A 22,829-nucleotide genomic window follows, 5' to 3' on the forward strand; every position below is an offset into this window, starting at 1 on the left:
GTCATCTTCAGGTTAATCTAATAAACTAAGACCACACGTTTGTTTTTCTGAGAATCACACCGCCGTACTATGAGCGATTTCCACCACAGAGATTGCACTCCGAACCATAGCGTTGTAATCCTTCAAGCTTAATACTGAGTCACCAGCGCTAATGAAAACAGTGTGAAGTGTGTTTGTTTTAGTTTTAGTTTTTTTTTAGAATAAGATCTTCCTTTTTACGAGCTTCAGTTTTGTAATAGTAAAATGATCATGCTCGTACAATGAAAGATGATCTTTCGGCTATTAACAGTCTACTTTGAAGACAGTTCGGTTTGTTTTGTTTTGAATTTCGCGCAAAGCTACACGAGGGCTATCTGCCCTAGCTGTCCTTAATTTTGCAGTGTAAGACTGGAGGGAGGGCAGCTAGTCATCACCACCCACCGCCAACTCTTGGGCTACTCTTTTACTTACGAATAGTGGGATTGATCCTCACATTATAACGCCCCCTCAACCCGCCTAAAAGGAAGAGCATGTTTGGTGCGACGAGGATTCGAACCCGCGACCCTCAGTTTATGAGTCGACCGCTTTAAACCCACCTGGCCATGCTGGGCCTGAAAATTACGCTATCTGTGAATAATAATATAATACATATATATGAAGAACAGATATTTATTATGTTCAATACGAACTTTTTAAACAGAAGCTGAAATCTGATAAGTGTATTCGTCTGTTAAAGTTAAGTCACACCTCTTTTGTAAATGTCACGTGAGCTTTGGGTTTAACATTTTTACTATAGTTTCACCCAAGAGTAAATGCGGACCGTTTGTAGTTCATGAAATTTGGATTAAAGATGGCCGATTTAGAGCAGCAAATTTATACGGCAAAAGGACGTGCAGATATATAAGTATTGGTTAGGCCAAGCAAGCTAGATTATCAGTTTCTCAAGTTTTCAAAAGTATGATACAAGTGGACGGTTATTATTCAGTTCCAACTTTTCAGTACAGATTTGCTAAATTTGTATGAAATTCAGATAGTGAGCGTTTAACGTCACGTGATACTAATATAAGCATTTAATATAAATAATTATGCTTGATACGGCAGTACCGATTGCATTGAGCGATTACAAGAAACTGTTAATCTAAATTCCATGGTATTACTATAAAGTGAATTACTAACACTGATTTAGAGAGGAAAACTATCACAATATATTTTATAGAATCTGATAGGTTTCTAGTCGACTCCGACTAGCAGGGTTGCGATCCTAGAGATAATGTTGGTTGCTATGGAGTATCACTTTCTTACCTGTTCTGGTTTGTTGGTGTGTGTTGACAAAAAAGTCATGATATCCAATCAAAAACCCCTCGTTGAGATAGCAGTAAGTTTTCGGAATTACGATACTAAAATCAGAGGTTCGATTCCCATCGATGGACACAGCAGGTAGCCCGTTGTGGCTTTGCTATAACAAAAACACACACGTACTCCAATTAAAAAAAACACATCTTAGATTGAAAAAAAAAAAGATAGAATATACGACTTAAAGGAATGAAATCAAAACTGGCAGTGAACTGACAGGTACACTTATAATAATTTTACTGTAAACTCATTCAATAGTTATCTTGGTTGTGTATTTTGTTTTACCCACCATCATTCCCCGAGTTTGAGACATAGTGTTGACATTATGTCTTCAAGCTACAAATCCCTATTTTGACGCCATGTCCTATAAGCTGTATATTTCAAAATATGTTTTTTAGTTTGAGGAAATAATGACAACACTATGTTTTAAACATTAAGTTTGTTTGTGTACCTTTCTAATGACTGCATTATCATTTTAAACTACCTATCTTGTTTCTGTAAATTCCTATCTCTCCTGTTCAAATGAACATTTTTTTAAATAATATGATAAACCTTATAACCGGCAATAATAATCATTTCCTTATTGTTTAGTTAAGAGTACTTAAAGACTTCAATTGGTTTTGGTGGTGTTGTGCTGAGAATTATTTACGGTTCTTTCCCCATAGACAATTTGGAAAGGCTTACTATGTTCTCTGTGTGTGTTTTTCTTATAGGAAAGCTACATTGGTCTATCTGCTGTGTCCATCGAGGAATCGAACCCGTGATTTTAGCGTTGTACATCTGAAAACTTACCGCTGTCCCAGCGGGGGACAGCTTATGTTTTAAAATGTACAGTATATGAATTTTAGTGCTTTGTGTGTAGTTAAGCACAAATCTACACAATGGGCTACCTATCCTTTGACCACTACTGGTATCGAAACCCTGTTCCTAGTGTTGAAAGTATGCAAACATGCTACTGTGCTACTAAGGGGCATTTTGAAATATTTTTTCTATAACATATTTATTTTAAACTTTGTATTGTATTGAATTGTAACAAGAATTATGAGCTGCATGTTAAGGGATTATTTATTCATCGTTATTATTTACTTGCATGAAAACAGTTTGAAGTTTATATGAAGTTCTATGCAGATAATTAATTTTGTTTCCTGTTTGACAAAGCCACGGCATGGCCAGGTGGGTTAAGGCATTCGACGCGTAATTTGAGGGTCGCGAGTTCGAATCCTCTTCGCACCAAACATGCTCGCCCTTTCAGCCGTGGGGGTGTATAATGTGAGGGTCAATCCCACTATTCGTTGGTAAAAGAGTAGCCCAAGAGTTGGCGGTGAATGGTGATGACTAGCTGCCTTCCCTCTAGTCTTACACTGCTAAATTAGGTACGGCTAACGCAGATAGCCCTCGTGTAGCTTTGCGCGAAATTAAACCAAACCAAACTGCTTCACACGACTGATTTTGTACCACAACTGTTTTCTCAGTATTAAATATTTTGTATGATTTTAAGGTGATTATCATTGCCTTCTTTTAAAAGGGAATAGTTACAGTAAGATATTATATTGTGCATGTCAATTCAAGAGTTTGTAATCATATTTTATGTGTTTCTATGTAATGTTTATAACTATGGTTTCAATATTAAAAGTTTTTTAAACGTTGAAGGACATTATATGTATATATACACACACACATACATGTTTGTTCTTGAATATATATGTATATTCATTATTTAAAAGTGTTTTTGTTTGTTACGTATTGTTGATTTGATTTAATATTATAATTACTTGTTGGCTTGAGAACAAACCTGAAACACATAGGGAGAGAAAAATATGAGATATAAAGACGTCATGGGTTTTCTATATTCTGATTTTAATGTAGAAAATTTTAAAATTGTTTTTTTATTTTCAGTTTTTGCAGTTTTTGCATAACATATGGTCCAGAAAAACAACAACATTAATTTGACTTCTCAGTGATGTCGAGAAACCCACTTGTTGAGAAATTTATATGCAAAAACGGCTCGTTTGGGTTGTGAAAATATTTTACATAGAAAAGCGAACAACGTTTCGACCTTCTTCGGTCATCGTCAGGTTCACAAAGAAAGAGGTAACTGACCGGAAGCTGACCACATGTTTGAAAGGGGTTGTGTAACTGTGTGTCGAAATGTAGAGGGCGGTATTAGATGTTTGAATATATAATTTATTATATTAATATAGGTATAAAGGCGTTCCTTTATATTGGTTTATTTTGGGTTTAAGTTGTTGTATAAGTAAGGCTTCTTTAATTTTACGTTTGTTTATGTTTGTTTCTTTATTTAGTATTTGAGTGTTTTCTATGGTTATGTTGTGTTTATTTGACTTGCAGTGTTCGAAAACGTGTGAAGGTGACTTTTTATGTTCTTTTAATCTGGTTTCCATTTTCTACTTGTTTCTCAATATAGAAGTCGTGGCAGTTATCACATTGTATTTTATAAATAATGTTGGTGTGGTGTTTGTCAGTGTAGTTTTACATAGTATAGACCTCAGTTTTGTGCCGGGTTTTTGAATAAATTTGGTATTAACTGGAATGTCATATTTTGTTACTACTTTTTGCCAAATGTTGGTTATTTGTTTGCTGATGTAAGGAATATATGGTATACAGCAGTATATGGTTTCGTGGTTTTGATTCGTGAGCTGTATTTACTTTAGTTGGTTGATTTTGCTTTCTGTCTAGGTGTGTGCGTATAATGTTTTCTACGGTTTGTGGAGGAAACTTATTGATGTTGATGAAGTATTGTTTTATTTTGTCTAATTCATCGTTAATTTTATCTGGTGAGCATAGTTTTATGGCTGTGTTTATTTGGTTTCTTAGTATGTTGAGTTTTTTGTTTTGTTTCATGTGCTGAGTCCCAAGGAATGTATAGTCCAGTATGTGTGATTTTTCGGTGGATTTCTGTTTTAAATTGTGTGTCAGTTCTTGTAATTTTGAGGTTAAGAAATGATATTTGATTGCTTTCTTCCTGTTCACATGTGAAGTTAATGTTGGGATGTATAGAGTTAATGTGATTGAAAAAATTAAGTATGTGTTCTGTAGATTTGAATCCCACAACCGTGTCATCTACATATCTGTACCAGTATAGTGGTGGATGTAATGCTGTGTTAATTGCTTGTGTTTCAACTTGTGTCATAAAATATTGGCTAGAACTGGTGATACTGGGTTGCCCATGCTTAGGCCATTTGTTTGTATATAGTTTTGGTTGTTGAACATGAAGTTTGTCTTTATCGTGGTGAATTCTATGAGGGTTGCTAACTGGTTACTGGGAATTTCTATAGTTGGGTTAGGGTCTCGGATATAGAGTTCTAAGGCTATCTTGCAGGCTTCAGTGGTTGGAACTTCTGTAAAGAGGGATATAACATCGAAACTGGCCATTAAGGCTTTATGATTAAGTTGATTTAGATTAGACTTGAAATTAAAAGAGTCTTTGATGAATGAGCTGGCTGATGTTACATATTTGGAGAATGCCCATGCTATGTATTTACCAAGATTGTAATTAAACGATTCATATGTGGACATTATTTGTCGTAATGGACAATCTGGTTTATGAGGTTTGGGATGCCGTATATTTGCGGTGTGCGTGAGTCGGTTTTACGTAGGTAGGAATAAAGTGTTTGTGAAATTGTGTTGGCTTTTTTCATTTGTAGTAGCAATTTGTTCAGTTGCGTCTCGTGTGTCTTTGTTGGATTTGTGTGTATTGGTTTAAATTTGTTCGTGTCTGATAGGATGTTATTCATTTTTTGGATGTATTCATTCGTGTTCATTATGACTATAGCGTTACCTTTATCTGCTTTTAGAATTTTTATGTTTTGTCTTGTTTTAGGTTTTTAATGGAATTAATGTCTCTTTTTGTAAGGTTGTTTTTTAGTTTTCTGTTTTGTGAAATTATGTTGATTGTTTTGTGAGAAAATTCTTTGAAAAAATCGTTTAAGATGTTGTTTTTAGGTGTTTCTGGAAAATATAAATTTGTAATTTTACCTGGGAAGTTTGGCTGTTAGATGTCAATAAAATTATCTAAGTTGTCTTCTTTCTGTTGGTTGTGTTTGGTTGTTTCCTTGTTTTTCTTCTCTGTAGAAAGTATCACAAGTCTCCTGGCTAGATCTTCTAAACATGTTTTAATTTCTATGGTTGGAATGTACCTAGGTGCTATTGCGAAGTTGAGTCCTTTGTTAAGTAGTTGTTTCTCGTCTGTGTTTAATTGACGGTCGGATCACTGGTTGCTTTGGATACATTAAACATTACCCGTTAAGTAAGAAATGTTAGGTATAATTACTACCATACAGGAGATGGTTAACAAGAAAACACCTAGGGGGAAGAAAACCCAATTATTCAATTCCTAACTCTTTGACACAAATAAAGATTGTTGTCATTTTGTATAATGCATCGTCTTTAGTCTGCTTCCTTGCTTGAACTCAGTTAGTTGCAGTCAAATTTAGACTTACTTCATAATTTAAATATAGATCCCAAAGTTATAAAGTGGACTTGTCTAATACTCTTTGAAGATATCAGCTTAACATGAAAATATCACATGCCTAACAAGATAACTGACGAATCTGCAAAACTGGCAGATTGGAGGATATTTTGAACTACCTTCTGGAACTTCTATATATAGATTAAAACTACTATTTTTTGAGACCAAAATATCAAACAATTTTGCATTCAAATAAATTATTGCGAAATAAATCTCTTAAAGTTGTTTTTTAATAGTTCAGTTTGTACTTCTCATTAATTGTTTTTCTTCCATTGTAACATCAGAAAAACACAGTTTCTCGTTTACTAGTTCATTATGGCGTAACGAATACACGGTTTATCTTGTTTTAGCCCATTATTTCATTATTGATACACAGACATTTGTATCCTAGCCCGTTATATCATCAGAAGTGCACAGCTCATTCTGACATCAACAATAAAGATTTGATCTTGTTTTACCTTGTTACTGCACCAGAACTACAGTTTATCGTGATCTAACCCACTATTGTATCGGTTTGAGACTTAGACCTCAGAGGTGCGCAAAATTTTGTGAAATTTGAGCTTTTTTTATTGAATAGCTTTGTACAGGTGGCTTATATTTGCATCAAATGGAACTCGTAATTGTAGATTGAAAAGGTCTATTAGTATATCTAATTTGAGAAAAATCTGTACAATTTAAGTATTTTTTCTACCAAATAAAATTCATGTACTTTTGATGTGGGCCTGGCATGGCCAAGGGCGTAAGGCGTGCGACTCGTAATCCGAGGGTCGCGGGTTCGTGCCCGCGTCGCACCAAACATGCTCGCCCTCCCAGCCGTGGGGTCGTTATAATGTTACGGTCTTTCAGTTGTGGTGGCGTTATAATGTGAGGGTCAATCCCACTATTCGTTGGTAAAAGAGTAGCCCAATAGTTGGCGGTGGGTGGTGATGACTAGCTGCCTTCCCTCTAGTCTTACACTGCTAAATTAGGGACGGCTAGCTCAGATAGCCCTCGAGTAGCTTTGTGCGAAATTCAAAACAAACAAACAAACAAACTTTTGAAGTGAAGAAAAAAGTATAGGAAGAAACCTAACCAAAATTAAATATTTCAGATATTTCATAATAGACTGCCTTAAAATTGGGTATGTAAGGTAAGAGTCCAGTAGAGCACTTCCTGAAAATATGTACTGGTTTGGATTAATACAGATTGGGATACAGAAGATGGACCATCACTCCTGTTAGTAACATAATGTTCTTGCAGCAGATTGTCTTGGCCGCACGACACACTACTGTGTGTCTTGATTAAACAAAATTAAGAAAGTTCTTGTAAAAACGTTAGACCGATAGCTCACGTGATTTTTTTTTTCATACGTGCGCAAAAATTTTCTTAAATTTGAACGATTTTTGTTGAATAGCTTTGCACAGGTGATTTATTGGGTTGAGGAATAATTCGTGAGCGTTTTTTCAAGTTAAAAAATATATTCATAAATGAAAAGCTTTCGTAAATTATTTCATGTCATTTGGTAGATAATTTTTTGCTCTAATAGATGGTGTGTTTGATTTTCATATGTCTTTAATTTTTGCTTTCATTTTCAGCTCATTAAATGGAATGTCAAGTGGACAAAATCGAGCATTTTCGACACCATCTGCTTTTCGCATTTAATTTCTTGCAATTTCGTTTAAAACAATGCATACTATATACCTAGGTATTACATGAAATAAAGTATCATAATAAATGTTTTGGGTGTAATGTGTTCATGCATTGAAGTATTGTATAGTCTTGCATGTAATGCTTGAATGAAATTATTTAAAAGCGCTCACGAATTATTCCTCAACCTAATATATTTACATCAAAGGAGACTCGAAATTGGAGATTGTAATCTATCAGTGTACCATATTAAAAAAAAGGGGTAAGTATATTTTTCTATCAAGTTAACATTTGTGTGCTTATAGTAGAAAGAAAAAAGACAGGAAGAAACCCAGTCAGAATTGGAGATGATAACAAACAGTGTGTCTTACAGCAAGTTGTTTTGGTCATACGACACATTACCGTATGTTTTAATCACACAAAGTCAGTGATTCCACAGTTAGATAGATAGTATGTTCCCAGTTCAGGATGACAGAACAATTAAATTGTTTTGGCACTCTTCCTGAAGCCCTGAGCGATTCTCAGAGTTTCTTGTAATACATGGTTGTCATGGCAGGATTCCTTCTGGTTCAGAGTAGCTCGCTACTGACCCATGGTCCCAGTCTTTTCCTGTTGGTGTCCATTATTTTACTTGCTAAGGAAACAACTCTGACAGTGAAAGACATCTACAGTCCTTCTTGGCTTGTCCTGGACAGAGCTGGGGCTGTGTTACTCTGACTGACAGGAGTTTGGAAGACCTGTAGGAAAGACCTCATATGTTTTCAAACACGCCAAGCACCAATCCACCTTAGTCACTTTTAGTCATTCATACTACTTTTCTCCCGAGAACGATCCTTAATGTCTTTCTAGGTACATTTGATCTTCTCCTGTGACTAGCTGCACAAAAATCAACATTAAAGATATTATTAAACGTCTAATGGCCAAGAGAGGATATAACATACAACTGTTTCACTACAGCGGTAAATTCATCTTTGTGGTTTTACTTACACAAAATATCATTCTTTCAGTAAGAAGCATCCCTTTAAATCTGTTTAATTCAAGAGTTTAAATAAAGGTAATATGCACATTAAAAAAAAAAAGGAAAAATTCTATAATTAAATTTTTCTGATCACAGCAAAAAATATTTTTCCTTTATACTTACTCTGTGATATTCTGAGGCTAAAATTATGTATTAGGTAGAGAATTAGGTAGGTCTACTTTATAATAGGAGAATCAACTAGATAAATGTCGAGGTTTGTCTGAATTTAACTAAACTAACTGAATTAATGTAAAGAAATAAAGAGACCCGGTACGAAATATTATACTAAATGAAAAGAACGTGTTTTCTGCCAAATATAAAAATACGGTGTGTGTACTTGTGTTAGTAAATTGGACTAGGTTTTCTTCCCTATAAAATACAGTGTGTGTACTTGTGTTAGTAAATTGGACTAGGTTTTCTTCCCTATAAAATACGGTGTGTGTACTTGTGTTAGTAAATTGGACTAGGTTTTCTTCCCTATAAAATACAGTGTATGTACTTGTGTTAGTAAATTGGACTAGGTTTTCTTCCCTATAAAATACAGTGTGTGTACTTGTGTTAGTAAATTGGACTAGGTTTTCTTCCCTATAAAATACAGTGTGTGTACTTGTGTTAGTAAATTGGACTAGGTTTTCTTCCCTATAAAATACAGTGTGTGTACTTGTGTTAGTAAATTGGACTAGGTTTTCTTCCCTATATATGTTTTTCTGTCAACCAACTCACTTGAGATCTTATGGAGTATTGATTAAATCTGACGTTTCTTATTTAACGGAAAACGTCGGTTGTTTTTTTTTCATAGTGATTGGCGATATACACGTAACTGGTAATTCTCTTTCAGTATAGGGGAAGCTGTCACATCGAGAAATCGTCTTTCTCACCAGTGAAGAACCCCAAGGTGGGCTACATTTTCACATAGCGTAAAGGCTGCAGTGATGTTATTAGTGGTCGGAGCAGGCGTTATTTCCAGGGAACAACAAAAATGGGTCCAATAAGTTCAGCTTAATGGTTTTCTGGACCTAGTTTTCTTATTGTATAATCTTCATACGCTCATATTAAACAAAAGTAAAATGTGAAAAAATACTACATTGAAGTGAGATGGTAGAAAATGTTTGGTATGTCTGCCTGACAGATTCATCGTTAGTGTGTGCCTGTAATACAGAACAAAGGAAGGTGTCATGACGCTTTGCTATTCAGTTGAGTTAATTTACTTGGATTGTTGGAATGTTTGTTTGTTTGTTTTTTAATTTCGCACAAAGCTACTCGAGGTCTATCTGTGCTAACCGTCCCTAATTTAGAAGTGTAAGACTAGAGGGAAGGCAGCTAGTCATCACCATCCACCGCCAAATCTTGGGCTACTCTTTTGCTAACGAATAGTGGGATTGACCGTCACATTATAACGCTCCCACGGCTGAAAGGGCGAGCATGTTTGGAATGACTATGAGATTTTGAAGTACATTGTACTAATTATCCAGGAATCTCTTGAAGAAAGACAACTTAGTTTGTTAAATATTTCTATGCTTTCCTCTATTTTAAACTACTATCTCAGAATAATTTTTATGCTGATTTTATCTTGTGAATTCTGTGTTTATTAAAATAGCAACCGTTCATAAAAAGTGTAGCGTAATGAAATAAAATGTTCTCTCTTAAAAATGAAAGAAAGTGCATCTCTCGCAGTCAATAAAAAGTCGTGACGTAATTTTAGGGCCAACGAGAATGCGCAGAAGCTCAGCGGCAGGAACGATGTTGAAGTTAAGGTTGTTGAACGTCAGAGACGCGAATTTATGTGTACGTACACTGATACATGCACACAATGTGTCCTCACTGCTTCAGGTGCTGCAGGACTTCCTTGAAGCCATGCATAAAGTTATAGAGAGAAAGAAACATTTTACATTTTCCTTTAGGCTTATTTTCGGTGACTCAGAAGTAAGTTTGCAAACTTACAACACTAAAATCCAAGGTTCGATTACCTCTTAAACAGAGCATTGTGTAGCATTGCGTTAAACAAACCTACATTTATTGACTGTTAGTTTCTTCTGCCCTTCAGTAGATTAAATATAAAAAAATTGTTTTAAACGGTTAAAGCATCCAACAAGTTCGTTCTAAGTGTTAAACATCACACGAAATGCTGTCTGTATACAAACATGTCTCAACTTCTTCATTGTGAAGCTTCTATTTTGATATAAAGATCTAATTTCGATTTGTATTAATTCTATTTTTAGTGACGTTATTTTCTTTCCTTTTATGGTTTCTTTTAAAACTAGTTTTATATTTTACTTGATATTTCTCTTATTCTAAGTGTGGTATAGTCCTGTTTGGGCATGTTTCAGGTTTCGAGTCAAATCCATAGCCAGCATTACAGAGTGTAGAGAAGGGTCTTTAAAAACTTGACATCTTCTAAACAAATAATCTAAGTGATTTACACAAAAGTTGTGTTTGTTTAAAAAAACAAAATAAAGTCGACTTTTTTGACACTACAGGTCAGTAACTCAATAATCCAAAACGTATTTACTAATAATATTTTAAAGAAAATTCAGTCTCTAGAGGGGGCGGCGGAATCATACCAGGAAATCTAGGAAAGCATCCATCGCAAACAAAGAAACAATCTAAACTAATGACCTAGAAAGTTAGGGCTAAACGTAGTACAGAAATTAGAGAACTCCGTTTTCTAGGTAAGCGATGTATTAAATTTGTAACTTTCCATGCAGAAATTTTTTTTCTTCAAATATATAATTAGGTGAATAAATTAATGCCTAAACTGAGAAAAGAGGATGCTAATTAATTAAATTTGTGACACAATTTTAATATATGCCTATTATGTTTTTAACACTACGTTCTTTTTAATAGTTCTATATGTATGTCAAAGATTTATTTTCTTTAATCACTAGAGGTGAAACTGAAAAATACTATGAGACATAGAGGCCTAATGCATTATTTGATTGGCTGTATTCTCTACTGTAGACCGCAGATCCGCCTATTCAAGGCTCATCAGCACAACTTGGGTTAACAAACCAGAGAAATACCATTAGGCCTTTTATGATTGTGATGTGTATGTAATATCTATGTGGTGAAGTAAAAGAGACTCAAAACCACATTCTTTATTCAGTTTCGTAAGGTTTTCAACCGCGTTATATCTGCCATATCGTCTGACGAGCATAATTAACTATAAACGTGTTTCGCCAGCTTAGGAAAGGCGTTCACACCATAACAAAAGGGAACACCATCTGAGATGCAACACCATAAGGAAATTGAGAGAGGTACGAATGTAAACGAGGAGACAAGTGACGTCATGTTGAGGATTATCTTAAAATCTTTTGTTTTGCTGTTCATGTACCTCAATGAATCACCTTTGAAGGAGAATTTCTTGCTTGACCTGCCCATTACTTTTCGAATTATTCCACTGATGAAACGAATATTTTCAGAGAGCGTTTGATATTTCTTTCCAATCAGTACTTTTCAGGTTCATCAAAATATCTCAAACGTATTTTCATAGCAACACTTCTTTCTTATTTTGATCAGGACTTCTCACACTCGAGTATGGATAAAGAAAAAAAATTACTTATATATATATGCTTATAAATGTGCTCTTATTTTAAGCAAGAAGATTTCAGTTCGTTAAAGATATTTTCAAGGAAAATTTATTTTTATTTTAAAAAGTAATTTCTCACTAGCGTTCAGAGACGTCATACATATTTCAAATTCTCACAGATTTTAATCAATGCTTCTAATGTCTGCCCATAGATGACAGCAGTGTACCCAAAGTTTTTAATATCAAATTTATCTGCGGTATTGAGATTTATTGTTTTCAAAATTTTGAAAATAGACTCATCCATACCTTGTGTAAGGTAATTATTGAAAGAAGTTATCGGTACCAGTTTCTCATGTACGATAAGATATTTCAATATATAAATTACAAAGCAACTTTCAAATGCTGTTATCAATTTTCAGGCATTGTCATCACAGATGCAAATATTATGTTAATATAATAACTCTACAGTTAATGAGGTTTTTACTAGTAAAGTAATTGTTTATTTTTTTTAATTTCGCACAAAGCTACTCGAATTTCGCACAAAGACTACTCGAGGGCTACTCTGATTGACCGTCACATTATAGCCGTCCCTAATTTAGCAGTGTAAGACTAGATGTTCATAAAGCTAAAATCAGTTTTCGAAGCCTTGTGCTTTACGAGAAATATAAGTTGTTCTCTGTTTTTATTATTTATGACTGGTTGGTGTAGCTATACATTGCTTGACACATATTGTGTGTTTGTTTGTTTTTGAATTCGCGCAAAGCTTCACGAGGGTTATCTGCGCTAGCCATCCCTAATTTAGCATTGTAAGATTAGAGGGAAGGTAGCTAGTCATCACCACCTACCGCCAACTCTTGGGCTACTCTTTTACTATCGAATAGTGTAATTGATTGAAACGTTATAACGCTCCCACGGCTGAAAGGAGGAGCATGTTTGGTGTGACGGGGATTTAAACCCGCGACCCTCAGATTACGAGTCGAGTTCCTTAACCACATGGCCATGCCGGGCTTGAAACATCTACTTTCTATACATAAGAACCTCATCACCACCCACCACGACAGTTTTGTCACCAAGCGACAATATATATATTGCTGAGAAAGTGTTCTCTATAGGGTGAGAAAGGAGATAAGCCTTTTATAGTTATTGATAGTTTCTTGTACAAATTATAGATTAGTACTATAGTTATAAACCCATAACCTTGTACACTAACTTGTCTATCATAATGCTACTAAGTTTTGTTTAGAAATTACGCGCGCACTTCGTTTGAACGGATGTAAACAATAAACTATGAAACATATTTAGTAAACGTTTTGGAAATCATCATAATAAAATCGTATGAAAAGTTTTAGAAATAAAGTAGAAAGTTAGGTCTTAGAATAACTCCAAGCTTATGTACTAATGGTAAAGTTTAGTCCTAATTAAACTAAAGCACAAAACGTAGGCAAGCTATAGTGATAATTTATACCTTACATAGGTCATAATAAATAAAGACTTAACTAATTTTAGGCCTAAGGCAAGTGGACATACAGATTTCCGTGTCGGCGATCAGAATTATTTTACATTGTTCTCGAAATCTTGCATTTAAAGAAGTATTGTACAATAAAGATACTAATTTGACCGTAAATGTTTTGGTTAAGTTTTCTGCTAGTAAATAAACCTGTGGAGTTGCTTGGATTATTGTTTCAAAGCACAGGCCTCTCTTGATATTTTGAACAAAGAGTATTCTTTAATTTAATCAAGCAGAACTGGCGAAAAGTAGCATTACAGTGTGGATGAAAAAAACATTTGTTTGATGTACGTGCACAAAACGTGTTGTTTATGGCTGCGTCTAGTGATTTTAGCATTTCTCTTTGAAAATATTTGTTATCTTGATTAGGAGTAATCAAACTATACATCAAGCATAAAACGCAGAAAAATAGTTACGATAAAAAGAATTATTTTTTACAAACTTTTATTCATTCTCTTGATTATATATTTGGTATTTGATTGAATTCCATGAAGAAATTGTTTCCTTCTTTTACCGGATAAATAATAACAATAATTTTTATTATGGAACATGCGTTGTCCTTTAGATTGGTTTTGACATATGCTGTGAAAGCATATTAACAGCCGCAAAGACAGTTTTTTTTTTAATCCGGGTGTTAGTTTATCAATAAAATATCGTTGACTCACATAAATATTCGTTCATTATCCACTGTGTCATTAAAAATAGAAATGCTCGAATTGAAGTGTCGAACATTAACTCACGAATAAGCCTGGTACGGCCAGGTAGTTAAGGCACTCAACTCGTAACCTGAGGGTCGCGGATTCGAATCCCCGTCACACCAAATATGCTCGCCCTTTCAGCCGTGGAGGCGTTATAAAGTTACTGTCAATCCCACAATTCGTTGGTAAAAAAGTAGCCCAAGAGTGGGTGATGATAACTAGCTGCTTTCCCTCTAGTCTTACAGTGCTAAATTAGGAACGGCTAGCGCAGATAACCCTCGTGTAGCTTTGCGCGAAATTCAAAAGCAAACAAATAAAGTCATGTGACTTAGCGTTTGCTCTGACTTTCCTGACTATCTTATCTTAATGTGGGTGAACAACATCTTTCTTATTAGCTCAATGAATATTTTATACCAACGATGAAAATGATAAATAGCACAAAAAGTTTAAATGAGAAAATATAACCATTGTGTTATTTGTTTTGCAAAGTTAAAAATTACTTCCGATTGAATTTAGTGTTATATTCAAAATGTTGGTTTCTTTTTTAAAACATCCCCCGCTGGGACAGCGTTAAGTCTTCGGATTTATAATGCTAAAATCAGGGGTTCGATTCTCTTCGGTGGACACAACAGATACCCCGCTGTGGTTTTGCAATAAGAAACACGCACATACCTTTTCAAAACATAAGCAACTCGCGTATCGGAACCAGTATGTTTGGGGCAAACAGCCTTAAAGTTTCAGTGAATGTTAACTTCAAACTACAATATTCATCTTTAGAAAACATTATGCACCTTAATTTATTCAATGTGTAAGTAAATGACGTAATAAAAAAGAAGCAAACTTGTTTACACTCCAAAGAGAATGAAAGAAAAAACAAATCTTGTAATTAAAATACAATCCTGTATTGAAGATCTGAGAAGTTAATTTGTAAGCAAAAGGTATTCTTATCGATTACTTACGACTTAGGAAGAGAAATAGGCAGGTAGCTTTTAAGAAAAACAAAACAGATTTCAACATTAACCATACAAGTCATCCAAGCATCTTAATGCATATAAGAAAATCGGAAAGGTTTGGATTTACTGAGTAGCCACAAAGAAGACATTTGGTACTATTTTTGGAATATAAGTCGATGGTTTGTTTGTTTTTTAATTTCGCACAAAGCTACTCGAGTGCTATCTGTGCTAGCCGTCCCTAATTTAGCAGTGTAAGACTAGAGGGAAGGCAGCTAGTCATCACCACCACCGTCAACTCTTGGGCTACTCTTTTACCAACGAATAGTGGGATTGACCGTCACATTATACACCCCCACGGCTGGGAGGGCGAGCATGTTTAGCGCGACGCGGGCGCGAACCCGCGACCCTCGGATTACGAGTCGCACGCCTTAACACGCTTGGCCATGCCGGGCCATAAATCGATAGAAAAAACTAGTAATTCGACCCGAGACCATGAGAGCCAACGAGTAGAAGTTACCTTGCAAATGGTTTGGTTTGTTTTGAATTTCGCGCAAAATTACACGAGGATTATCTGCGCTAGCCGTCCCTAATTTTTCAGTGTAGGACTATAGAGAGGGCAACTAGTCATCACCACCCACTGCCAACTCTTGGCTACTTTCACCAACGAATAGTGGGATTGCCCGTCACATTATAACGCCCCCACGGCAGAAAGGGCGAATATGTTTGGTGCGACCGGGCTTCAAACCCGCACCATGTAAATGTAGAAAACAAATGATGTAGCAGTGAAACAAGTTTGAAGTGTTTCTAGCTGTGCTTGTGGGTCTAGTTTGGATGAAGAAAGAACTATATCCAAATCGATTTGACACACCAGCTGAATTGAAGATTCATCAATTAATTACTAAACTGGTAGCAAAAAATAAAAATAAATAAAAGATAATAATAAAAACGGGCACAATAGCATCATTATCTTTAAGAAGGTGGATTGAAATCATTATTTTCAATACTACATAAAACTAACGGCACAGTAAAGACCAAAGATGTTTGTTTGATTTGTTTTTATTTGCACGCAAAGATAACCGAGGGCTGTCTGTACTAGCCATCCCTTGTTTAACAGTGATATTCTAGAAAGAAAGCAACTAATCAACACCACATTCCGCCAACGTTTGGGCTGTTCCTTTACCAACAGATAGTTGGATTGAACAACACATCATAACACTTTCGAAGTTGAAAAGGCGAAGATATTTGGTTTGGCTTGTTCTAACCCGCGACCTACAGATTGTGAGTCGAGGGCCCTAACCATCTGGCCATGTCACCCATAAATGTAGTGTTGAAGTAGTTACACAATGAATTAAAAGATGTTGCCTCAAGCGATTCTCAAATTTAAAATATATTTTTTCGAATGAAAAGTAAACATGAGAAGAATTGGTGTAATACTCAATACGATACCACCATATAAATTTCATTATATCATAGTTTCGTTAATATTCAGTCGTTATTTTTTTAAAAATTCGTTATAAGGGGTTATGCCTAGCGGCATTCATCTAGATCTATAGAAATAGCCTGGTTTCCAGAAAGGCTTACTTATAATCATCCTAGGCTCAGTACTAAAAGACGCTGGACCGGCTCGTGTGGAAGGTGTTAAATAGCTTCGTTCTTTAAAAGCTATGAAAATCGAAAAGACATGCAAACTAGCGAACAGTGTCTAAATCAGCATTTTACAGGTTCATAAATAAATAATTTTTATGTTAGAATTCAATATCGAAGTTCTACCTGCTCCACCTGTTTTTTATAAAGCACATTATTAAATACAAAACTAAGACTGAATTATAGCTGTTCAAGGACGTTTGATTAATATGAATGACAAAATTCTATTTTGAAACCTAATTTAGCGAAATCTGAGGTGGATACAAATTATTACAAGCCAGCCAATTGATTTTTGATATTTCGCCAGTGTGTTTTTAAAGGGCATTTTGTATATTAATATAGTCTTAGTTGATTAGATAACTATAATAAAACAGTTGCACCAAGCAAATGTAGATTCATTTATAAAAAGTACCCCTTTTTAATTATGTTAAGCTATCTATTAATTTAGCATAATTATATTCTAAATTTATAAAATTGATATGCACTGGAATTCATTTTAAAATTACAATCTGTTTATTTTACTGTGTTTTTGTTTTACACGTGAACAGTTAATTGACTATGTTTATGACAAATTGCTAGATATTTGCTTAATAGCTATTGTATTTGTCTTTCAAGCATGTTTTGAAATTAACCTGGAGCTGTTTGTTTTTGAATTTCGCGCAAAGCTCTTGAGGGCTATCTGCGCTAGTCGTCCCTAACTTAGCAGCGTAAGACTAGAGGGAAGGCAGCTAGTCATCACCATCCATTGCCAACTCTTGGGCTACTCTTTTATCAATGAATAGTGGGATTGACCATAACATTATAGTGTTCTCACGACTGAAAGGACGAACATGTTTGGTACGACGGGGATTCAAACCCGCTATTCTCAGATTACGAGTCGAACGCCTTAACCTGGAACTAATTTTTTTGTTAATTTCTTTATTAGCAACGTGTTTTATAGAAACGACTAAAATCACAGTTGAAGAAAACACGCCATACCAGAACGTTTTCCACTGTTTATCATACGATATCATATTGTACAGTGCACAACGACATCAAACGTTTGTGGAAAAATAATGGAGACCATAGTGTGTTGATCCAACGCGTCCTGGTTGTGTAAACTGGTTCCTAACACATTCATAACGCACTGACTCAACGCTTTGTTGAAGTAGTCAATAATCTGTCGTAACTGTCACCAGGTCTCGTATTTTTAACCATGGTTTTAGAATTTTTTACATATGTTTAAAAACACGACGCTGGTTCGTTATAGAGATACCATGTAAATAAAAATTGTTATTGTGGATTTGATGGCCTTATACACGTTTACACGCAGATAATGGTGATGTCATGAATAAAAATGTAAATATGAACCTATCCTTTCGTATATACAGGCAATGACGTATATACGTCAAAATTGTAGCGTTAATCTTTAAATAAGTTTAAATCTATCCTTTTATTTTATTTGCTGAAGGCTTTTGTTATTATTATCATTGTGTAGCTAACTTTATTCCACGTTTATCAGGCAGATGGTAGAAATGGTTCGGATTGTTCGTCGAAATGATATTTTAAATATGTCCTCAACAGGTCATCAGAACTTTACAGTATTTCCTTTTAAAACAATGTTTATGTAATATCTGTGTCAAAACTTCTGGTAATTTTTGTAAATATCATTGCAACAAGTTTGAATTTCTTGTTCTTCTTGCTTATGCAGACCCGGCCTGGCCAGGTGGTTAAGGTGCTCGACTCGTAAAATAGTGCAACTATTTTATTTATAATGATCACGAAATAAGCTGGTCTTAAAATATCGATTATAATCTAGGCCTACTATTACTTTGGATACGTAAACTGAAGTTAATTACAAGGAGCCAAGTCTATTTCTTAACTCATTTAGCACTAGGCCTAAAGAGTGACAACATCTGAGCTTTAAAATCAGTTCATTATATTGTCTCAATCAGAACAGCCAAATACAGTAATATTTCAACTGTAATATTTGTTATTCATCTCTTGATGGCTGGTAATTTCTGTTCACCCTGAACATCAAACGTCTGTGAGAAAGCTAGTTTCAACGGGTAATGATAACATTGTTTTCACTAGAAGTATGATCTTTTATAATTAGTACCAGTTATTAAAAATTATTGTAAAAGCGGATAATCCGTTTGAAACTATGTTATTTCCGAGGAATTAGTTAACACCATTGTTTTGGTTTTTGAGTTATCGTGTAATGAAAAACAAGCAGAAGAAAGATTTTATTTGTGTTTTAATCTCGCGCAAAGTTACACGAGGGCTGTCTACGCTAGCCGTCCCTAATTTGGCAGTGTAAGACTGAAGGGAAGACAGTCAGCACTACCCACTGCCAACTCTTGGGTCACTCTTTTACCAACAAATAGTAGAATTGATCATAACATTATAACGCCCTCATGGCTGCATGGGGAAGAATGGTGCGACAGGGATTCGAACCCGCGACTCTCGGATTACGACTCTAACGCCTTAACCCACCTGGCCATGCCGGGGCGCGTTTTTCTTCCGTTAACTATATATTTCCCTCTAAGAAGCTGAATATATGCTCATTTTGGACTGCAATACACACTGTGCCATAAAATCACAATTCTATAAGCCTGGAATATCAGTGGTGTAAATCAAAATTTGGAATTGAATCCCTACGGTGAGCACAACACAGGAAGCCTATCGTGCGTCTGCTTACCAAATAACAAACAGTCAGATCAGCTTTCAAGATTATTTTGTATTTCATATTAGTATGCAACACGTTTCACTTTTAAAATTTCTTTAAATTTATATATATCTATTGCCACATACAAAATGCTAGCTCTTTTGACAGGTCCACCTATTGACAACATAATAGTTTTGTCATGTTATTTTGACAGGTCCACCTATTGACAACACAATAGTTTTGTCATGTTATTTTGACAGGTCCACCTATTGACAACATAACAGTTTTGTCATGTTATTTTGACAGGTCCACCTATTGACAACATAATAGTTTTGTCATGTTATTTTGACAGGTCCACCTATTGACAACATAATAGTTTTGTCATGTTATTTTGACAGGTCCACCTATTGACAACATAATAGTTTTGTCATGTTATTTTGACAGGTCCACCTATTGACAACATAACAGTTTTGTCATGTTATTTTTTTACCGTTTATTATGTTTACCAACTTATTTAATCCTTCGTGATTTTAACTTCGTCATGAAATGTTATAATTTACTTTTGAAGGAAAAAGTGTTTTAATCTTGTTACCATTGTCCGTTTTTCATTTAATACATTTTATCAGGTATAAAAATATGTGAAATCATTAATCTAAATTATTTTTAATAATTATCACGTGGTTTTGCTTTTAAGATGTTTTTTTGCGAATAAAAGACAAATTTCAAATATATATTTTTTTCTATTTATTCGATCAATACCTGTCTATAGATGGTAGCAGTTCATCAAAATATTTAATTTTCATCTGCTTGACCAATAATAATTATTCTAAATAAAGTATGAAACTCAAACACTACGTTTGACACTGTGCATGAAAGATTGAAATAAATTCCAAGGTAATAAGAACACAAGGAATGGTAGGCTTTTTACGTATCTGATGAGTAAGGTTATCTCGTTTATGAAAGTTTCATTCTGATGAATGCAACACTTTCATACAGTGTTTTCCACTCACCAACACACCAAATATGCTCGCCTTTTCAGCCGTGGGGGCGTTATAATGTGATGGTCAATCCCACTATTCGTTGGTAAAAGAGTAGCTTTGCGCGAAATTCAAAACAAACCAAATCAAACCACTCAACAATTGGAATTTTCAACCTGAATGGCACTTCGCACGTGAGCTAAACGGTCAGATCAAAAACCCTTAAAATTCATGTAGTTGGATTACTGGCCATAGGGACGTTAGTCAGCCAACAGTAGCCATTGCTGTCTCTCTCTCAGCGTTGAGATTTATGTCCCGAAGACTTGGGAGGGTCACGTTCGAAACGACCTCTTCCGCCTTCCTGTGCTATTGTAATATGTTTTCTTCTACTGATTTAATATATGGTCTATTGCATTTTATAATGTTGTTTGTGTATGTACTGTTTATCTCCTTTTCAGAGCTATGTCCTTGTCATGTTATCTGGTTTTTGTTGTGTTTATTTTACAGGCAATCCAATTCTGTAAAAACGTTGTTAGGGCTTTTAAATTTAGGAGTAACGATCCCACATCTGAAAATGTGTAGTGTACCCAGAAGCACCACACAAATCCTGGATACCTCATTCCAGAAGCACCACACAAATCCTGGATACCTCATTCCAGAAGCACCACACAAATCCTGGATACTTCATTCCAGAAGCACCACACAAATCCTGGATGCTTCATTCCAGAAGCACCACACAAATCCTGGATACCTCATTCCAGAAGCACCATACAAATCCTGGATACCTCATTCCATGATGTACAGTTAAAGAAACGATAATTTATCCAGTGAATAAATGGTATTGCTATAATTGGGAAATATACTTTAATTTCATTTTTGTTAGTTTATTTGATTGAATAATTATCTAACTATAAATTTCTCGCTCCTTCCGTGGCAATTAATCAACAGCCCCCCACCGTTAAGGGATCGATACCCAATATCAGACAGCACTGATAGTGCAAGTACAGCTTGCACTATTAACAACAACAACCAAATCAAGGTCTAATAAGTTGAAGAAAGCCTGTGGCTGCTAGAACAATTAATTACATAAGTTCACAATTTAATGTTGTTGTTTATTGTGGTGTCCACACTGAATCCTAGTTAGTAATGCAATCCCTGTCTACATACAGTTTGACGTTACGTGGCTTTTAAAATTGGTCTATTTATTGTTAAGAGCAATGCTAAATGATACAGTCTTACTCGACTGACTCTATCGTAAACCGTTTTATCCGGATTTTATGTTATCAGTGGCGTTTAGTAATACTGTTCGCGCCTTCAGTATGTTATCAAGTTGTTACTAGTATTTATTTTATTTCAACAAGATGAGGTCAACCAATTTCAATATAAAACTCGAAATTTAGATAAACGATTTCAATTTGTGCAATGATATGTTTTGACCCTCAAATTACCGACTTGTTTTTATACCATTCACTATCGGTGAGATACACATATTGCATAAGATTGAGTAATTTTATGTTTTTCTTTGTAACAACACTCACTGTAAAATAATTACGGCAACAGTAATATTCTTTCACAGTTTTTATGTGTCTCATATATTATTAGGGGACTATGTCCACGAAAGTAATCACTGCACAAATAAATTAATTAAAAGCTGATAGTATGTACGCTCATGTCCCCTGGTGGATCTAGTAAGCCTACAGACTTACAGTACTAAAATCATGAAGTCGATTCTCCGTGGTGCACAGAGCTCAGGTAATTTCGCTAAATAACAATAGTAACAAAAACGAGAATTATATATGCACTTGAAGTAATTCTAGCGTTGAAAACAATAAGATACCGTGGGTATGAATGATTCCGGTCGTGGCCTATTGAATAGTACAGCTGTAATTTAAGGTCCACAGTTCACGTCCTATTGCTGTAAAAAGGAATTGTGTACACACTGTAAAAGTGGCTGTCAAATTCTGCTATTATGTCAGTCTAAAGTAGCCAGTAGAGTGATAATATTTACTATTGACTAGCTGCCTTCACTCTGGTGTATCAATTTCAAAAGAAGTGATGGTCAAACGCAGATAGCATCTGGGGAGCTTCGCGTGAAACTTGTTTGTTTGTTTTTGAATTTCACGCAAAGCTACACGAGGGCTATCTGCGCTAGCCGTCCCTAATTTGGCAGTGTAAGAGTAGAGTGAAGGGAGCTAGTCATCTCCACCCACCGCCAACTCTTAGGCTACTCTTTTACCAACGAATAGTGGGATTGACTGCCACATTATAACGCTTCCGCGGCTAAAAAGGCGAGCATGTTTGGTGTGACACCGATTCGAACCCAGGACTCTCGAATTATGAGTTGAGTGCCTTAACCACCTATCTGGCCATGCCGGGTCCGCGTAAAACTTCAGATTAAACGAACAAAGGAAT

At 35.2% G+C, this 22,829-nt stretch overlaps 1 long non-coding RNA gene across 3 annotated transcripts in view; it reads left to right on the top strand.

Annotated features, from left to right (window-relative positions):
• LOC143249854 (uncharacterized) overlaps positions 1-21,454 on the top strand; it is a 33,910-nt gene extending 12,456 nt beyond the window's left edge. Inside the window, exons 2-3 of one of the 3 annotated variants that reach the window (XR_013028010.1) lie at positions 3,238-3,423; positions 20,925-21,454. This is a non-coding gene — a long non-coding RNA (uncharacterized LOC143249854). Of the gene's footprint in view, positions 1-3,237; positions 3,424-9,303; positions 10,460-11,350; positions 12,165-20,924 lie in introns of those variants that run through there. The other 2 variants (XR_013028011.1, XR_013028009.1) reach the window with 2 other exon arrangements.
• Positions 21,455-22,829: the final 1,375 nt, after the last annotated feature.

The sequence above is a fragment of the Tachypleus tridentatus genome, chromosome 4 (genome assembly GCF_004210375.1).
Source record: "Tachypleus tridentatus isolate NWPU-2018 chromosome 4, ASM421037v1, whole genome shotgun sequence".
Taxonomy (NCBI): Eukaryota; Metazoa; Arthropoda; class Merostomata; order Xiphosura; family Limulidae; genus Tachypleus; species Tachypleus tridentatus.